At 45.3% G+C, this 19,550-nt stretch overlaps 1 pseudogene; it reads left to right on the forward strand.

Annotated features, from left to right (window-relative positions):
- LOC120019961 overlaps nucleotides 1–19,550 on the forward strand; it is a 129,954-nt pseudogene that overhangs the window by 14,023 nt on the left and 96,381 nt on the right.

Here is a 19,550-nt window from a genome sequence, read left to right on the forward strand (position 1 = left end):
TTGATTATGTTACGTCTACTCAGAGACCAGGCTGCCTCCCCATGTTCTCTCTTCTCTATGTTACCAGTACAAGTCTGTTGTCTTCTCTGTTACCAGTACAAGTCTGTTGTCTTCCCTGTTTAACCAGTACGTCTGTTGTCTTCCCTGTTACCAGTACAAGTCTGTTGTCTTCCCTGTTACCAGTACAAGTCTGTTGTCCTCCCTGTTTAACCAGTACAAGTCTGTTGTCTTCCCTGTTTAACCAGTACAAGTCTGTTGTCTTCTCTGTTACCAGTACAAGTCTGTTGTCTTCCCTGTTTAACCAGTACGTCTGTTGTCTTCCCTGTTACCAGTACAAGTCTGTTGTCTTCCCTGTTTAACCAGTACGTCTGTCTTCCCTGTTTAACCAGTACGTCTGTTGTCTTCCCTGTTACCAGTACAAGTCTGTTGTCTTCCCTGTTACCAGTACAAGTCTGTTGTCTTCCCTGTTTAACCAGTACGTCTGTTGTCTTCCCTGTTACCAGTACAAGTCTGTTGTCTTCCCTGTTTAACCAGTACGTCTGTTGTCTTCTCTGTTACCAGTACAAGTCTTTTGTCTTCTCTGTTACCAGTACGTCTGTTGTCTTCCCTGTTTAACCAGTACGTCTGTTGTCTTCCCTGTTTAACCAGTACGTCTGTTGTCTTCCCTGTTTAACCAGTACGTCTGTTGTCTTCTCTGTTACCAGTACGTCTGTTGTCTTCCCTGTTACCAGTACGTCTGTTGTCTTCCCTGTTACCAGTACAAGTCTGTTGTCTTCCCTGTTACCAGTACAAGTCTGTTGTCTTCCCTGTTACCAGTACAAGTCTGTTGTCTTCTCTCTTACCAGTACAAGTCTGTTGTCTTCCCTGTTTAACCAGTACGTCTGTTGTCTTCTCTGTTACCAGTACAAGTCTGTTGTCTTCTCTCTTACCAGTACAAGTCTGTTGTCTTCCCTGTTTAACCAGTACGTCTGTTGTCTTCTCTGTTACCAGTACAAGTCTGTTGTTTTCCCTGTTACCAGTACAAGTCTGTTGTCTTCCCTGTTTAACCAGTACGTCTGTTGTCTTCCCTGTTACCAGTACAAGTCTGTTGTCTTCCCTGTTTAACCAGTACGTCTGTTGTCTTCCCTGTTACCAGTACAAGTCTGTTGTCTTCCCTGTTACCAGTACAAGTCTGTTGTCTTCCCTGTTTAACCAGTACGTCTGTTGTCTTCCCTGTTACCAGTACAAGTCTGTTGTCTTCCCTGTTACCAGTACAAGCATGTTGTCCTCCCTGTTTAACCAGTACGTCTGTTGTCTTCCCTGTTACCAGTACAAGTCTGTTGTCTTCCCTGTTTAACCAGTACGTCTGTTGTCTTCCCTGTTACCAGTACAAGTCTGTTGTCTTCCCTGTTTAACCAGTACGTCTGTTGTCTTCCCTGTTTAACCAGTACGTCTGTTGTCTTCCCTGTTACCAGTACAAGCATGTTGTCCTCCCTGTTTAACCAGTACGTCTGTTGTCTTCCCTGTTACCAGTACAAGTCTGTTGTCTTCCCTGTTTAACCAGTACAAGTCTGTTGTCCTCCCTGTTTAACCAGTACGTCTGTTGTCTTCCCTGTTTAACCAGTACAAGTCTGTTGTCTTCCCTGTTACCAGTACAAGTCTGTTGTCTTCCCTGTTTAACCAGTACAAGTCTGTTGTCTTCCCTGTTACCAGTACAAGTCTGTTGTCCTCCCTGTTTAACCAGTACGTCTGTTGTCTTCCCTGTTACCAGTACAAGTCTGTTGTCTTCCCTGTTTAACCAGTACAAGTCTGTTGTCTTCCCTGTTTAACCAGTACAAGTCTGTTGTCTTCCCTGTTACCAGTACAAGTCTGTTGTCTTCCCTGTTTAACCAGTACAAGTCTGTTGTCTTCCCTGTTACCAGTACAAGTCTGTTGTCTTCTCTGTTACCAGTACAAGTCTGTTGTCTTCCCTGTTTAACCAGTACAAGTCTGTTGTCTTCCCTGTTACCAGTACGTCTGTTGTCTTCCCTGTTACCAGTACAAGTCTGTTGTCTTCCCTGTTTAACCAGTACGTCTGTTGTCTTCCCTGTTACCAGTACAAGTCTGTTGTCTTCCCTGTTTAACCAGTACGTCTGTTGTCTTCCCTGTTACCAGTACAAGTCTGTTGTCTTCCCTGTTACCAGTACAAGTCTGTTGTCTTCCCTGTTTAACCAGTACGTCTGTTGTCTTCCCTGTTACCAGTACAAGTCTGTTGTCTTCCCTGTTTAACCAGTACGTCTGTTGTCTTCTCTGTTACCAGTACAAGTCTGTTGTTTTCCCTGTTACCAGTACAAGTCTGTTGTCTTCCCTGTTTAACCAGTACAAGTCTGTTGTCTTCCCTGTTACCAGTACAAGTCTGTTGTCTTCCCTGTTTAACCAGTACGTCTGTTGTCTTCCCTGTTACCAGTACAAGTCTGTTGTCTTCCCTGTTACCAGTACAAGTCTGTTGTCTTCCCTGTTTAACCAGTACGTCTGTTGTCTTCCCTGTTACCAGTACAAGCATGTTGTCCTCCCTGTTTAACCAGTACGTCTGTTGTCTTCCCTGTTACCAGTACAAGTCTGTTGTCTTCCCTGTTTAACCAGTACGTCTGTTGTCTTCCCTGTTTAACCAGTACAAGTCTGTTGTCTTCCCTGTTACCAGTACAAGTCTGTTGTCTTCCCTGTTACCAGTACAAGTCTGTTGTCTTCCCTGTTTAACCAGTACGTCTGTTGTCTTCCCTGTTTAACCAGTACGTCTGTTGTCTTCCCTGTTACCAGTACAAGCATGTTGTCCTCCCTGTTTAACCAGTACGTCTGTTGTCTTCCCTGTTACCAGTACAAGTCTGTTGTCTTCTCTGTTACCAGTACAAGTCTGTTGTCTTCCCTGTTTAACCAGTACAAGTCTGTTGTCTTCCCTGTTACCAGTACGTCTGTTGTCTTCCCTGTTACCAGTACAAGTCTGTTGTCTTCCCTGTTTAACCAGTACGTCTGTTGTCTTCCCTGTTACCAGTACAAGTCTGTTGTCTTCCCTGTTTAACCAGTACGTCTGTTGTCTTCCCTGTTACCAGTACAAGTCTGTTGTCTTCCCTGTTACCAGTACAAGTCTGTTGTCTTCCCTGTTTAACCAGTACGTCTGTTGTCTTCCCTGTTACCAGTACAAGTCTGTTGTCTTCCCTGTTTAACCAGTACGTCTGTTGTCTTCTCTGTTACCAGTACAAGTCTGTTGTTTTCCCTGTTACCAGTACAAGTCTGTTGTCTTCCCTGTTTAACCAGTACGTCTGTTGTCTTCCCTGTTACCAGTACAAGTCTGTTGTCTTCCCTGTTTAACCAGTACGTCTGTTGTCTTCCCTGTTACCAGTACAAGTCTGTTGTCTTCCCTGTTACCAGTACAAGTCTGTTGTCTTCCCTGTTTAACCAGTACGTCTGTTGTCTTCCCTGTTACCAGTACAAGCATGTTGTCCTCCCTGTTTAACCAGTACGTCTGTTGTCTTCCCTGTTACCAGTACAAGTCTGTTGTCTTCCCTGTTTAACCAGTACGTCTGTTGTTTTCCCTGTTTAACCAGTACAAGTCTGTTGTCTTCCCTGTTACCAGTACAAGTCTGTTGTCTTCCCTGTTACCAGTACAAGTCTGTTGTCTTCCCTGTTTAACCAGTACAAGTCTGTTGTCTTCCCTGTTACCAGTACAAGTCTGTTGTCTTCCCTGTTTAACCAGTACGTCTGTTGTCTTCCCTGTTACCAGTACAAGCATGTTGTCCTCCCTGTTTAACCAGTACGTCTGTTGTCTTCCCTGTTACCAGTACAAGTCTGTTGTCTTCCCTGTTTAACCAGTACGTCTGTTGTCTTCCCTGTTTAACCAGTACAAGTCTGTTGTCTTCCCTGTTACCAGTACGTCTGTTGTCTTCCCTGTTACCAGTACAAGTCTGTTGTCTTCCCTGTTTAACCAGTACGTCTGTTGTCTTCCCTGTTACCAGTACAAGTCTGTTGTCTTCCCTGTTTAACCAGTACGTCTGTTGTCTTCCCTGTTACCAGTACAAGTCTGTTGTCTTCCCTGTTTAACCAGTACGTCTGTTGTCTTCCCTGTTACCAGTACAAGTCTGTTGTCTTCCCTGTTACCAGTACAAGTCTGTTGTCTTCCCTGTTTAACCAGTACAAGTCTGTTGTCTTCCCTGTTACCAGTACAAGTCTGTTGTCTTCCCTGTTTAACCAGTACAAGTCTATTGTCCTCCCTGTTTAACCAGTACGTCTGTTGTCTTCCCTGTTACCAGTACAAGTCTGTTGTCTTCCCTGTTACCAGTACAAGTCTGTTGTCTTCTCTGTTTAACCAGTACAAGCCTGTGGCGTTTGCTGTGCGGTGTAACTTCTATTGTCTTCCCTGTTACCAGTACAAGCCTGTGGCGTTTGCTGTGCGGTGTAACTTCTATTGTCTTCCCTGTTACCAGTACAAGCCTGTGGCGTTTGCTGTGCGGTGTAACTTCTATTACATACCGGCAGACGACGACAACATCCCAGTACCAGGCCAGGCTGTCACCTTCGAGGCCAGAGACTTTCTACACGTCAAAGAGGTTAGAGTGTAACCCTTAACCCCTAACCTTTAACCCCTAACTCTCTGATAGTGATGATGATGATGGTGATAATGTGGTGGTGATGATAATAATGATGATGGTTATGGGGATGCATCACACTCCTTCTCTGAGTCCACCCCTCTCTTTATTCATGTCTTGTTTAGTCTGATGTTTTGTTTTGACTCCTGTGTTTTTAACACTTGTAAAGCACATTTGGGTCGTTGAAAAGCGCTAAATGAGTCCCATGTATTATTATTATTATTATTAATAATAAATCCAGTTCCCTGCCTTGTCTGAACAGAAGTTTAATAGTGACTGGTGGCTTGGGCGTCCGGTGAAAGAGGATGGAGTGGTGGGGTTCATACCCAGTCCAACCAACCTGGAGACCATCCTGATCAGGAGAGACGTCCAGGCCAGGAAAGCTGCCAAAGCTCTGGCCAGGTACACAGCCATAAGCCTGATCCTGACCCTTGACACTCTAACCCTGCTGGTAGCTACTGGTACTGTGCTTCTACACCTGCATTGCTTGCTGTTTGGGGTTTTAGGCTGGGTTTCTGTTCAGCACTTTGTGACATCGGCTGATAAAAAAAGGGCTTTGTAAATACATTTAATTGATTGATTGATACTGCTACTACTACTGCGGATACAATTACTACTACTGCTGCTACTATTACTATTACTACTAGTACTACTACAACTACTATTAATACTGCTGCTATTACTACTACTAATACTAATGCTGCTAATAATATTTATTCTGCTACTACAACTACTACTACTGCAACTACTCCTGCTGCAACTACTACTACTACTATTACAACTACTAATATTACTACTGCTGCCACAACTACTACTACTACTACTACTACTGCTGCTATTACTACTAGTACAACTAATACTACATATACTACTGATGCTACATCTACTATTGCTACTACTGATACATCTACTATACTGCTGATGCTAATATTGCTGCTGCTACTACAACTACTACTACTGCTACAACAACTACTAATGCTATTAATACAAGTAATACTGCTGCTACATATACTACTACTGCTACTATTACAAGTACTACTACTGCTGCTATTACTACTGATGCTACATCTACTACTAGTACTACTACTGCTACTACCACTTCAACTACTACTACATCTACAAATACTGCTACTACATCTACTACTACTGCTACATATACTACTCCTGCTGCTACATATAATACTACTGCTGCTACTACTACTACTACTACATCTACTACTACTGCTGCTACATCTAGTTATTTTAAAAAAATATTTTTTTTATTTTTTTTATTTCACCTTTATTTAACCAGGTAGGCTAGTTGAGAACAAGTTCTCATTTGCAACTGCGACCTGGCCAAGATAAAGCATAGCAGTGTGAACAGACAACAACACAGAGTTACACATGGAGTAAACAATAAACAAGTCAATAACATGGTAGAAAAAAAGAGAATCTATATACAATGTGTGCAAAAGGCATGAGGAGGTAGGCAATAAATCAAATAATTACAATTTAGCAGATTAACACTGGAGTGATAAATCATCAGATGATCATGTGCAAGTAGAGATACTGGTGTGCAAAAGAGCAGAAAAGTAAATAAATAAAAGCAGTATGGGGGTGAGGTAGGTAAATTGGGTGGGCTATATACCGATGGACTATGTACAGCTGCAGCGATCGGTTAGCTGCTCAGATAGCAGATGTTTAAAGTTGTTGAGGGAGATAAAAGTCTCCAACTTCAGAGATTTTTGCAATTCGTTCCAGTCGCAGGCAGCAGAGAACTGGAAGGTAAGGCGGCCAAATGAGGTTTTGGCTTTAGGGATGATCAGTGAGATACACCTGCTGGAGCGCGTGCTACGGGTGGGTGTAGCCATCGTGACCAGTGAACTGAGATAAGGCGGCACTTTACCTAGCATAGCCTTGTAGATGACCTGGAGCCAGTGGGTCTGACGACGAACATGTAGGGAGGGCCAGCCGACTAGGGCATACAGGTCGCAGTGGTGGGTCGTATAAGGTGCTTTAGTAACAAAACGGATGGGACCGTGATAAACTGCATCCAGTTTGCTGAGTAGAGTATTGGAAGCTATTTTGTAGATGACATCGCCGAAGTCGAGGATCGGAAGGATAGTCAGTTTTACTAGGGTAAGTTTGGCGGCGTGAGTGAAGGAGGCTTTGTTGCGAAATAGAAAGCCGACTCTAGATTTGATTTTGGATTGGAGATGTTTGATATGAGTCTGGAAGGAGAGTTTGCAGTCTAGCCAGACACCTAGGTACTTATAGATGTCCACATATTCTAGGTCGGAACCGTCCAGGGTGGTGATGCTAGTCGTGCGTGCGGGTGCAGGCAGCGAACGGTTGAAAAGCATACATTTGGTTTTATTAGCGTTTAAGAGCAGTTGGAGGCCACGGAAGGAGTGTTGTATGGCATTGAAGCTCGTTTGGAGGTTAGATAGCACAGTGTCCAAGGAAGGGCCAGAAGTATACAGAATGGTGTCGTCTGCGTAGAGGTGGATCAGGGAATCGCCCGCAGCAAGAGCAACATCATTGATATATACAGAGAAAAGAGTCGGCCTGAGAATTGAACCCTGTGGTACCCCCATAGAGACTGCCAGAGGACCGGACAACATGCCCTCCGATTTGACACACTGAACTCTGTCTGCAAAGTAGTTGGTGAACCAGGCAAGGCAGTCATTAGAAAAACCGAGGCTACTGAGTCTGCCGATAAGAATATGGTGAGTCGAAAGCCTTGGCCAGGTCGATGAAGACGGCTGCAAAGTACTGTCTTTTATCGATAGCGGTTATGATATCGTTTAGTACCTTGAGCGTGGCTGAGGTGCACCCGTGACCGGCTCGGAAACCGGATTGCACAGCGGAGAAGGTACGGTGGGATTCGAGATGGTCAGTGATCTGTTTGTTGACTTGGCTTTCAAAGACCTTAGATAGGCAGGGCAGGATGGATATAGGTCTGTAACAGTTTGGGTCCAGGGTGTCTCCCCCTTTGAAGAGGGGGATGACCGCGGCAGCTTTCCAATCCTTGGGGATCTCAGATAATACGAAGGAGAGGTTGAACAGGCTGGTAATAGGGGGTGCGACAATGACGGCGGACAGTTTCAGAAACAGGGGGTCCAGATTGTCAAGCCCAGCTGATTTGTATGGGTCCAGGTTTTGCAGCTCTTTCAGAACATCTGCTATCTGAATTTGGGTAAAGGAGAACCTGGGGAGGCTTGGGCGAGTAGCAGCGGGGGGGGGCGGAGCTGTTGGCCAAGGTTGGAGTCGCCAGGAGGAAGGCATGGCCAGCCGTTGAGAAATGCTTGTTGAAGTTTTCGATTATCACGGATTTATCGGTGGTGACCGTGTTACCTAGCCTCAGTGCAGTGGGCAGCTGGGAGGAGGTGCTCTTGTTCTCCATGGACTTTACAGTATCCCAGAACTTTTTGGAGTTAGAGCTACAGGATGCAAATTTCTGCTTGAAAAAGCTGGCCTTTGCTTTCCTGACTTCCCTGAACAGTTGCATATCGCGGGTACTCTTCGATGCTATTGCAGTTCGCCACAGGATGTTTTTGTGCTGGTCGAGGGCAGTCAGGTCTGGAGTGAACCAAGGGCTATATCTGTTCTTAGTTCTGCATTTTTTGAACGGAGCATGCTTGTCTAATATGGTGAGGAAGTAACTTTTAAAGAATGACCAGGCATCCTCAACTGACGGGATGAGGTCAATATCCTTCCAGGGTACCCGGGCCAGGTTGATTAGAAAGGCCTGCTCGCAGAAGTGTTTTAGGGAGCGTTTGACAGTGATGAGGGGTGGTCGTTTGACCGCGGACCCGTAGCGGATACAGGCAATGAGGCAGTGATCGCTGAGATCTTGATTGAAGACAGCAGAGGTGTATTTGGAGGGCAAGTTGGTCAGGATAATGTCTATTAGGGTGCCCATGTTTACGGATTTAGGGTTGTACCTGGTGGGTTCCTTGATGATTTGTGTGAGATTGAGGGCATCTAGCTTAGATTGTAGGACTGCCGGGGTGTTAAGCATATCCCAGTTTAGGTCACCTAACAGAACAAACTCTGAAGCTAGATGGGGGGCGATCAATTCACAGATGGTGTCCAGGGCACAGCTGGGAGCTGAGGGGGGTTGGTAGCAGGCGGCAACAGTGAGAGACTTATTTCTGGAGAGATTAATTTTTAAAATTAGAAGTTCGAACTGTTTGGGCATAGACCTGGAAAGTATGACAGAACTTTGCAGGCTATCTCTGCAGTAGATTGCAACTCCTCCCCCTTTGGCAGTTCTATCTTGACGGAAAGTGTTATAGTTGGGTATGGAAATCTCAGAATTTTGGTGGCCTTCCTAAGCCAGGATTCAGACACGGCAAGGACATCAGGGTTGGCTGAGTGTGCTAAAGCGGTGAGTAAGACAAACTTAGGGAGGAGGCTTCTGATGTTGACATGCATGAGGCCAAGGCTTTTTCGATCACAGAAGTCAACAAATGAGGGTGCCTGGGGACATGCAGGGCCTGGGTTTACCTCCACATCACCCGAGGAACAGAGGAGTAGTAGGATGAGGGTGCGGCTAAAGGCTACCAAAACTGGTCGCCTAGAGCGTTGGGGACAAGGAATAAAAGGAGCAGATTTATGGGCGTGGTAGAATAGATTCTGGGCATAATGTGCAGACAGGGGTATGGTGGGGCACGGGTACAGCAGAGGCAAGCCCAGGCACTGGGTGATGATAAGAGAGGTTGTATCTCTGGACATGCTGGTCACAATGGGTGAGGTCACCGCATGTGTGGGAGGTGGGACAAAGGAGGTATCAGAGGTACGGGGAGTTTAAGTTTAAAAGTTTAAAAGCATACGGGTAGGAATAAGAAATAAAAGTAACAAGTAATTAAAGAGCAGCAGCAAAATAACAATAGTGAGACTATATACAGGTTGATACCGGTACAGCATCAATGTGCGGGAGCACCGGTTAGTAATGAGACTATATACAGGGGGTACAGAGTCCATGTGTGGGGGCACCGGTTAGTAATGAGACTATATACAGGGGGTACAGAGTCAATGTGCGGGGACACCGGTTAGTAATGAGACTATATACAGGGGGTACAGAGTCCATGTGTGGGGGCACCGGTTAGTAATGAGACTATATACAGGGGGTACAGAGTCAATGTGTGGGGGCACCGGTTAGTAATGAGACTATATACAGGGGGTACAGAGTCAATGTGTGGGGGCACCGGTTAGTAATGAGACTATATACAGGGGGTACCGGTACAGAGTCAATGTGTGGGGGCACCGGTTAGTAATGAGACTATATACAGGGGGTACAGAGTCCATGTGTGGGGGCACCGGTTAGTAATGAGACTATATACAGGGGGTACAGAGTCCATGTGTGGGGGCACCGGTTAGTAATGAGACTATATACAGGGGGTACAGAGTCCATGTGTGGGGACACCGGTTAGTAATGAGACTATATACAGGGGGTACAGAGTCCATGTGTGAGGGCACCGGTTAGTAATGAGACTATATACAGGGGGTTACCGGTACAGAGTCAATGTGTGGGGACACCGGTTAGTAATGAGGTTATATACAGGGGGTTACCGGTACAGAGTCAATGTGAGGGGGCACCTGTTAGTAATGAGACTATATACAGGGGGTTACCGGTACAGAGTCAATGTGTGGGGACACCGGTTAGTAATGAGGTTATATACAGGGGGTTACCGGTACAGAGTCAATGTGAGGGGGCACCGGTTAGTAATGAGGCCATATACAGGGGGTTACCGGTACAGAGTCAATGTGAGGGGGCACCGGTTAGTAATGAGACTATATACAGGGGGGTACCGGTAAAGCATCAATGTGCGGGAGCACCGGTTAGTAATGAGGCTATATACAGGGGGTACAGAGTCCATGTGTGGGGGCACCGGTTAGTAATGAGACTATATACAGGGGGTACAGAGTCCATGTGTGGGGGCACCGGTTAGTAATGAGACTATATACAGGGGGTACAGAGTCAATGTGCGGGGACACCGGTTAGTAATGAGACTATATACAGGGGGTACAGAGTCCATGTGTGGGGGCACCGGTTAGTAATGAGACTATATACAGGGGGTACAGAGTCCATGTGTGGGGGCACCGGTTAGTAATGAGACTATATACAGGGGGTACAGAGTCAATGTGCGGGGGCACCGGTTAGTAATGAGACTATATACAGGGGGTACAGAGTCAATGTGTGGGGGCACCGGTTAGTATTGAGACTATATACAGGGGGTACAGAGTCAATGTGTGGGGGCACCGGTTAGTAATGAGACTATATACAGGGGTTACTGGTACAGAGTCAATGTGTGGGGACACCGGTTAGTAATGAGACTATATACAGGGGTTACTGGTACAGAGTCCATGTGTGGGGGCACCGGTTAGTAATGAGACTATATACAGGGGGTACAGAGTCAATGTGCGGGGGCACCGGTTAGTAATGAGACTATATACAGGGGGTACAGAGTCAATGTGTGGGGACACCGGTTAGTAATGAGGCTATATACAGGGGGTACAGAGTCCATGTGTGGGGGCACCGGTTAGTAAGGAGGTTATATACAGGGGGTACAGAGTCCATGTGTGGTGACACCGGTTAGTAATGAGGCCATATACAGGGGGTTACCGGTACAGAGTCAATATGAGGGGGCACCGGTTAGTAATGAGACTATATACAGGGGGTACCGGTACAGAGTCAATGTGCACGGGCACCGGTTAGTAATGAGGCTATATACAGGGGTTACCGATACAGAGTCAATGTGCACGGGCACCAGTTAGTAATGAGACTATATACAGGGGGTACCGGTACAGAGTCAATGTGCACGGGCACCGGTTAGTAATGAGGCTATATACAGGGGTTACCGATACAGAGTCAATGTGAGGGGGCACCGGTTAGTAATGAGGCCATATACAGGGGGGTACCGGTACAGAGTCAATGTGCACGGGCACCGGTTAGTAATGAGACTATATACAGGGGGTACCGGTACAGAGTCAATGTGTGGGGGCACCGGTTAGTAATGAGACTATATACAGGGGGTACAGAGTCCATGTGTGGGGGCACTGGTTAGTAATGAGGTTATATACAGGGGGTACCGATACAGAGTCAATGTGCGGGGGCACCGGTTAGTCGAGGTAATATGTACACTACTGTTTAAAAGTTTGGGGTCATTTAGAAATGTCCTTGTTTTTTTAAAAGAAAAGCAAATTTTTTTGTCCATTAAAATAACACCAAATTGATCAGAAATACTGTGTAGACATTGTTAATGTTGTAAATGACTATTGTAGCTGGAAACGGCAGATTTTTTATGGAATATCTACATAGGCGTACAGAGGCCCATTATCAGCAACCATCACTCCTGTGTTCCAATGGAACGTTGTGTTAGTTAATACAAATTTAATCTAGAGGCGAAAGAAACGCACACCTATTTAGGCGAGGTGCTGGCTAGCGGAGTGGACCCTAGGAACTCAGATGCAAAAATATTTATGTCCAACGTTTTGACAGACACACTGTCTTCATCAGGGTATAATGAAAAACACTGCAGGATGACTCATTTATATACTGTCAAAAGATACACACAGGTGTCTGTAATCATGGATGGGTGTAGCCTGACATCATTGGTTAATTCTCATCTATTAAAATAGCATACAAAAAATATAAATGGATAGCGTACGATCTTAGATACCATTTGGCTACATTAGCCTACAAAACATATACAACGGCAAAATCACAAGAATGGCTTCAGATCAAAGTCTACGTTGAGACCGAAGGGAGTAAGGGTCTTTAAATTAAAAATCCAGTCAGCCTCTCGTTTTAACAATAAATTGTCGCGGCCACCCCCTCTCCAAGGGAGGGTGATCGATGCCAATATAACGTAGAGTCAAAATCGAGTGGTTTTATTCCAAAAAGTGGGCCACAACTGGGTAAATCGGGTTTTTGGTGCTACAATGGTGCTACGATGCTCCGAGATACGCACTTTTAATTCGCTCTTTATTTTACCCACATAATTTTTAATACTAGGACAAGTTATAAGATAAATAACTGCCTTAGTGGAGCACGTGATAACACCTTTGATTGGGATCGATTTCCCTGTTTGGGGGTGTTTGAAGGATCTACATTTATAAGTGCCATTGCATTGAGCACAGCCATTACACTTGTAGTTTCCATCCAGTAGGGGCGCAAATAGACGTTGTGCAGGGATATCTTGGGGTGGTTAATCAGAGTTTACCAATTGATCTCTGTGATTTCTGTCCCGCAAAAATACGACCAAGAGAAGGTCCGAAAACACATTACTGATACTATCATCGGATCTTAGAATTTGCCTATGCTTGTGAACTATTACCTAAATTTGTTCAGAGCACTTTGAATAGCGGGTAGTTAAAACGCAAGAATGCTAATTTTTGCGAGACTGATCTTGAAAAGGTCATGTCTCGTTTTGTTTAGAATTTTCTCAATGGCAGAATTAATCTGACCATTTTTGTACCCCCTCTCCTTGAATTATCTTTGCGTCTCAGCCATATTTCTGTCGAAATCTGTTTTTTACAAATTCTTTTGATTCAGCAGAAATGGCTGTAGGGCAAACATTTATCATTTTAAATGGCTAATTGATCATTAGAAAACCCTTTTGCAATTATGTTAGCACAGCTGAAAACTGTTGTTCTGATTAAAGAATCAGTAAAACTGGCCTTCTTTAGGCTAGTTGAGTATCTGGAGCATCAGCATTTGTGGGTTCAATTACAGGCTCAAAATGGCCAGAAACAAAGTACTTTCTTCTGAAACTCGTCAGTCTATTGTAGAGGATCTGAGGACCCATGCCAAATCTGTTCAGTCTCCTGAGGGGGAATATGTTTTGTTGTGCCCTCTTCACGACTGTCTTGGTGTGCTTGGACCATGTTAGTTTGTTGGTGATGTGGACACCAAGGAACTTGAATCTATCAACCTGCTCCACTGCAGCCCCGTGGATGAGAATGGGGGCGTGCTCGGTCCTCCTTTTCCTGTAGTCCACAATCATCTCCTTTGTCTTGATCAGGTTGAGGGAGAGGTTGTTGTCCTGGCACCATACTGCCAGGTCTCTGACCTCCTCCCTATAGGCTGTTTCGTCATTGTCAGTGATCAGGCCTACCACTGTTGTGCTATAGGCAAACTTAATGATGGTGTTGGAGTCGTGCCTGGCCACGCAGTCATGAGTGAACAGGGAGTACAGGAGGGCCCAAGCACACACCCCTGAGGGGCTCCTGTGTTGAGGATCAGCGTGGCGGATATGTTGTTACCTACCCTTACCACCTGGGGGCGGTCCGTCAGGAAGTCCAGGATCCAGTTGCAGAGGGAGGTGTGTAGTCCCAGGGTCCTTAGCTTATTGATGAGCTTTGAGGGCACTATGGTGATGAACGCTGAGTTGTAGTCAATGAACAGCATTCTCACGTAGGTGTTCCTTTTGTCCAGGTGAGAAAGGGCTGTGTGGAGTGCAATAGAGATTGCATCATCTGTGGATCTGTTCGGGCGGTATACAAATTAGAGTGGGTCTAGGGTTTCTTGGATAATGGTGTTGATGTGAGCCATGACCAGCCATTCAAAGCAATTAATGGCTTCAGACGTGAGTGCTACGGGTCGGTAGTCATTTAGGCAGGTTACCTTAGTGTTATTGGGCACATGGACTATGGTGATCTGCTTAAAATATGTTAGTATTACAGACTCGGACAGGGAGAGATTGAAAATGTCAGTGAAGACACTTGCCAGTTGGTCAGCGCATGCTCGCAGTACAGTCTTCCGGAACAGCTGGTGCTTTCATGCGTGTTTCAGTGTTATTTGCCTCTAAGCGAGCATAGAAGTAGTTTAGCTTGTCTGGTAGGCTCGTGTCACTGGTCAGCTCTCGGGTGTGCTTCCCTTTGTAGTCTGTAATGGTTTGCAAGCCCTGCCACATCCAACAAGCATCAGAGCCGGTGTAGTACGATTCGATCTTGATCCTAAATTGACGCTTTGCCTGTTCGATGGTTCGTCGGAGGGCATAGCAGGATTTCTTATAAGCTTCCAGGTTAGACTCCCGCTCCTTGAAAGCGGCAGCTCTAGCCATTAGCTCAGTGCGGATGTTGCCTGTAATCCATGGTTTCTGGTTGTGGTATGTACGTAAGGTCACTGTGGGGACGACATCATCGATGCACTTATTGATGAAGCCAATGACTGATGTGGTGTACTCCTCAATGCCATCTGATGAATTCCAGAACATATTCCAGTCTGTGCTAGCAATACAGTCCTGTAGCTTAGCATCTGCTTCATCTGACCACTTCCGTATTGATCGAGTCACTGGTGCTTCCTGCTTTAATTTTTGCTTGTAAGCAGGAATTAGGAGGATAGAATTATGGTCAGATTTGCCAAATGGAGGGCGAGGGAGAGCTTTGTATGCATCTCTGTGTGTGGACTAAAGGTGGTCCGGGGTTTTTTCCTTCTGGTTGTACATTTAACATGCTGATAGAAATGAGGTAAAACAAATTTAAGTTTCCTGCATTAAAGTCCCGGCTCCTAGGAGCGCCGCCTCTGGGTGAGCGTTTTCTTGTTTGCTTATGGCGGAATACAGCTCATTCAATGCTGTCTTAGTGCCAGTCTCTGACTGTGGTGATATGTAAACAGCTACAAACAATACAGATGAAAACTCTCTAGGTAGATAGTCTACAGCTTATCATAAGAAACTCTACCTCAGGCGAGCAATAGCTAGAATCTTCCTTAGATATCGTGCACCAGCTGTTATTTACACAAATACATAGTCTGCCACCCCTTGTCTTACCAGACGCCGCTGTTCTATCCTGCCAGTACAGCGTATAACCAGCCAGCTGTATGTTGATATAGTCGTCGTTCAGCCACGATTCCGTGAAGATATTACAGTTTTGAATGCCCCGTTGGGAGTTTAATCTTCCGCGTAGGTCGTCTATTTTATTTTCCAAAGATTGCACGTTTGCTAGCAGAATGGAAGGAATTGGGGGTTTATTCGATCGCCTACAAATTCTCAGAAGGCAGCCCGCCCTTTGGCCCCTTTTTCTCCGCCTTCTCTTCACGCAAATCACGGGGATCTGGGTCTGTTCCCGGGAGAGCAGTATATCATTCACGTCGGGCTCGTCAGACTCGTTAAAGGAAAAAAAGGATTCTGCCAGTCCGTGGTGAGTAATCGCAGTCCTGATGTCCAGAAGTTATTTTCGGTCATAAGAGACGGTAGTGGCAACATTATGTACAAAATAAGTTACAAAATAAGTTACAAATAATGCAAATTAACGAACAAAAAACACTCTTCTCCAATGCCATCTTAACTACCACTACTGCTTGTATTACTACTAGTACTACTACTACTATTGCTACATCACCTACTACTACCATTACTACTGCCACATCTACTACTACTACTGCCGCTGCTAAATCTACTACTACTGCTGCTAAATATACTACTACTACTACTACTACTGCTTCAACTACTACTACTGCTGCTGCTGCATCTACTACTACTACTACTACTACTACTACTGCCGCTGCTAAATCTACTACTACTGCTGCTGCTAAATATACTACTACTACTTCCGCTTCATCTACTACTACTACTACTACTGCATCTACTACTATTATTGCTGCATCTACTACTACTGATACTAGCACGACTGCTACTACTGCTGTTACTACAGGTACTACTACATCCTTACCACTACTGCTGCTACTACTTCCACATCTAAATATGTTGCTGCTACTACTAATGGTGCTGCTGCTGCTACTACTAATGCTGCTGCTGCTGCTACTACTACTACTACTACTACTGTCACTACTACTACTACTGCTACTACTACTACTGGTACTACTACTACTCCTACTACTGCCACTGCTACTACTACTACTACTACTGTCACTACTACTACTGCTGTGGCTGCCACTACTACTACTACTACTACTACTGTCACTACTACTTCTACTATTACTACTATAACTACTATTACTACTACTATTCGAGCAAGGGTTGCCTTCCAGAGAGACTTCAGAGAATGTAACATTCTCTGTTTCATGGAAACATGGCTCTCTCGGGATATGTTGTCAGAGTCGGTTCAGCCACCGGGCTTCTTCATGCATCGCGCCGACAGAGATAAACACCTCTCTGGGAAGAGGAAGGGCAGGGGTGTATGCTTCATGATTAATGACTCATGGTGTAATCATAACAACATACAGGAACTCAAGTCCTTCTGCTCACCCGACCGAGAATTCTTGTCAGTTATCATCACAGCTGTGTACATTCCCCCTCAAAGAGACACCACGACGGCCCTCAAGGAACTTCACTGGACTCTAAGTAAACTGGAAACCATATATCCTGAGGCTGCATTTATTGTAGCTGGGGATTTTAACAAAGCAAATTTGAGAACAAGGCTACCTAAATTCTATCAGCATATTGATTGCAGTACGCGTGGGGGTAATACACTCAATCACTGCTACTCTACCTTCTGCGATGCATACCAACTCCTCCCCCGCCCTCCCTTCGGCAAATCCGACCACGACGCCATCTTGCTCCTACCGTCATATAGGCAGAAACTCAAACAGGATGTACCAGTGACTAGAACCATTCAACACAGGTCAGACCAATCGGAATCCATGATTCAAGATTGTTTTGATCACGTGGACTGGGATATGATCCAGTCAGCCTCGAAGAACAACATCGATCTATACGCTGGCTCTGTGAGTGAGTTTATAAAGAAGTGCATTGGAGATGTTGTACCCACTGTGTAAAGGTTTTCATCTGGTGAAGGAGAAGAGGACCAAGGTGCAGCGTGGTAAGTGTTCATTTTAATAAACAAAATAAACTGAACACTGAAATGACAAAAATAATAAAGAGCGAGAACGAAAACGAAACAGTTCTGTAAGGAATATGTACAAAACAGAAAACAATCACCCACAACCAAAATGGGGAAAACAGGCTACCTAAGTATGATTCTCAATCAGAGACAACAGTCGACAGCTGCCTCTGATTGAGAACCATACCAGGCCAAACACAGAAATGGAAAACATAGAAAAACAACATAGAATGCCCACCCCAACTCACGCCCTGACCAAACCAAAATAAAGACATAAAAAAGGAACTATGGTCAGAACGTGACAGTACCCCCCCCCCCCCCCCCCCTCAAGGTGCGTACTCCGGCCGCAAAACCTGAACCTATAGAGGAGGATCTGGGTGGGAATTTCACCGCAGTGGCGGCTCTGGTGCGGGACGTAGACCCCACTCCACCATAGTCTTGGACCACTTAGGTGGCGCCTTTGGAGCGGCGACCATTGCCGCCGACCTCGGACCGGGGACCCTTACAGCGAGCCCCGAATAGACGGGAGACTCCGGCAGCGCCGGAGTGACTCCGGCCCTTGGTTTCTCAAATGACTGCCTTGTCTAGTTCACCAACTACTTCTCAGATAGAGTTCAGTGTCAAATCGGAGGGCCTGTTGTCTGGACCTCTGGCAGTCTCCGTGGGGGTAGCACAGGGTTCAATTCTCGGGCCGACTCTTTTCTCTGTATATATCAATGATGTCGCTCTTGCTGCGGGTGATTCCCTGATCCACCTCTAAGCTGATCCACCTCTGAGCATTCTGTATACATCTGGCCCTTCTTTGGACACTGTGTTAACAAACCTCCAATCGAGCTTAAATGCCATACAACACTCCTTCCGTGGCCTCCGACTGCTCTTAAATGCTATGAAACTTAATGCATGCTCCTCAACCAATTGCTGCCCGCACCCGCCCGCCCAACTAGCATCACTACTCTGGATGAATCTGACTTAGAATACGTGGACAACTACAAATACCTAGGTGTCTGGTTAGACTGCAATCTCTCATTCCAGAGGCACATTAAGTATCTCCAATCCAAAATTAAATCTACAATCGGCATATTTCTCAACAAAGCCTCCTTCACTCATGCTGCCAAACATACCCTTGTAAAACTGACTATCCTACCAATACTCGACTTCGGCGATGTCATTTACAAAATAGCCTCCAACACTCTACTCAGCAAATTGGATGTAGTCTATCACAGTGCCATCCGTTTTGTCACCAAAGCCCCATATACTACCCAGCACTGCGACTTGTATGCTCTCGTTTGCTGGCCCTCGCTACATATTCGTCGCCAAACCCACTGTCTCCAGGTCATCTATAAGTCTTTGCTAGGTAAAGCCCCGCCTTATCTTAGCTCACTGGTCACCATAGCAACACCCACCCGTAGCACGCGCTCCAGCAGGTATATTTCACTGGCCATCCCCAAAGCCAACATCTGCTTTGGCTGTCTTTCCTTCAAGTTCTCTGCTGCCAATTATTGGAACGAATTGCAAAAATCACTGAAGCTGGAGTCTTATATCTCCCTCACTAACTTCCTCACTAACTTTAAGCATCAGCTGTCAGAGCAGCTTACCCATCACTGTACCTGTACACAGCCAGTCTGTAAATATCCCACCCAACTACCTCATCCCCATATTGTTATTTAGTTTTTTGCTCTTTTGCACCCAATATCTCTACTTGCACATCATCATCTGCACATCTATCACAACAGTGTTAATGCTAAATTGTAATTATTTCGCCACTATTTACTATTTATTGCATTTACCTCCCTAATCTTCCTTTATTTGCACACTCTGTACATAGATTTTTCTATTGTGTTATTGACTGTCCGTTTGTTTATCCCATGTGTAACTCTGTGTTGTTGTTTTTGTCGCACTGCTTTGCTTTATCTTGGCCAGGTCGCAGTTGTAAATGAGAACTTGTTCTCAACTAGCCTACCTGGTTAAATAAAGGTGAAAAAAATAAACAAAAATGCTCAAAGGAAATGCCCTTACAGCTGAGAGCATTAGTAAAAATAGAGGCTGTCCCCCCATCCTTCTTCAGTTTTCTGATAGAGTTTGAAAAAACTGTGGTCCGGGGGGAGGCTTCACTAACAACGGCTCTACAGTCTGAAGACAGACATGTTATACTTAAACTAC

The sequence above is a fragment of the Salvelinus namaycush genome, chromosome 25 (assembly GCF_016432855.1).
Source record: "Salvelinus namaycush isolate Seneca chromosome 25, SaNama_1.0, whole genome shotgun sequence".
NCBI classification, from domain to species: domain Eukaryota; kingdom Metazoa; phylum Chordata; class Actinopteri; order Salmoniformes; family Salmonidae; genus Salvelinus; species Salvelinus namaycush.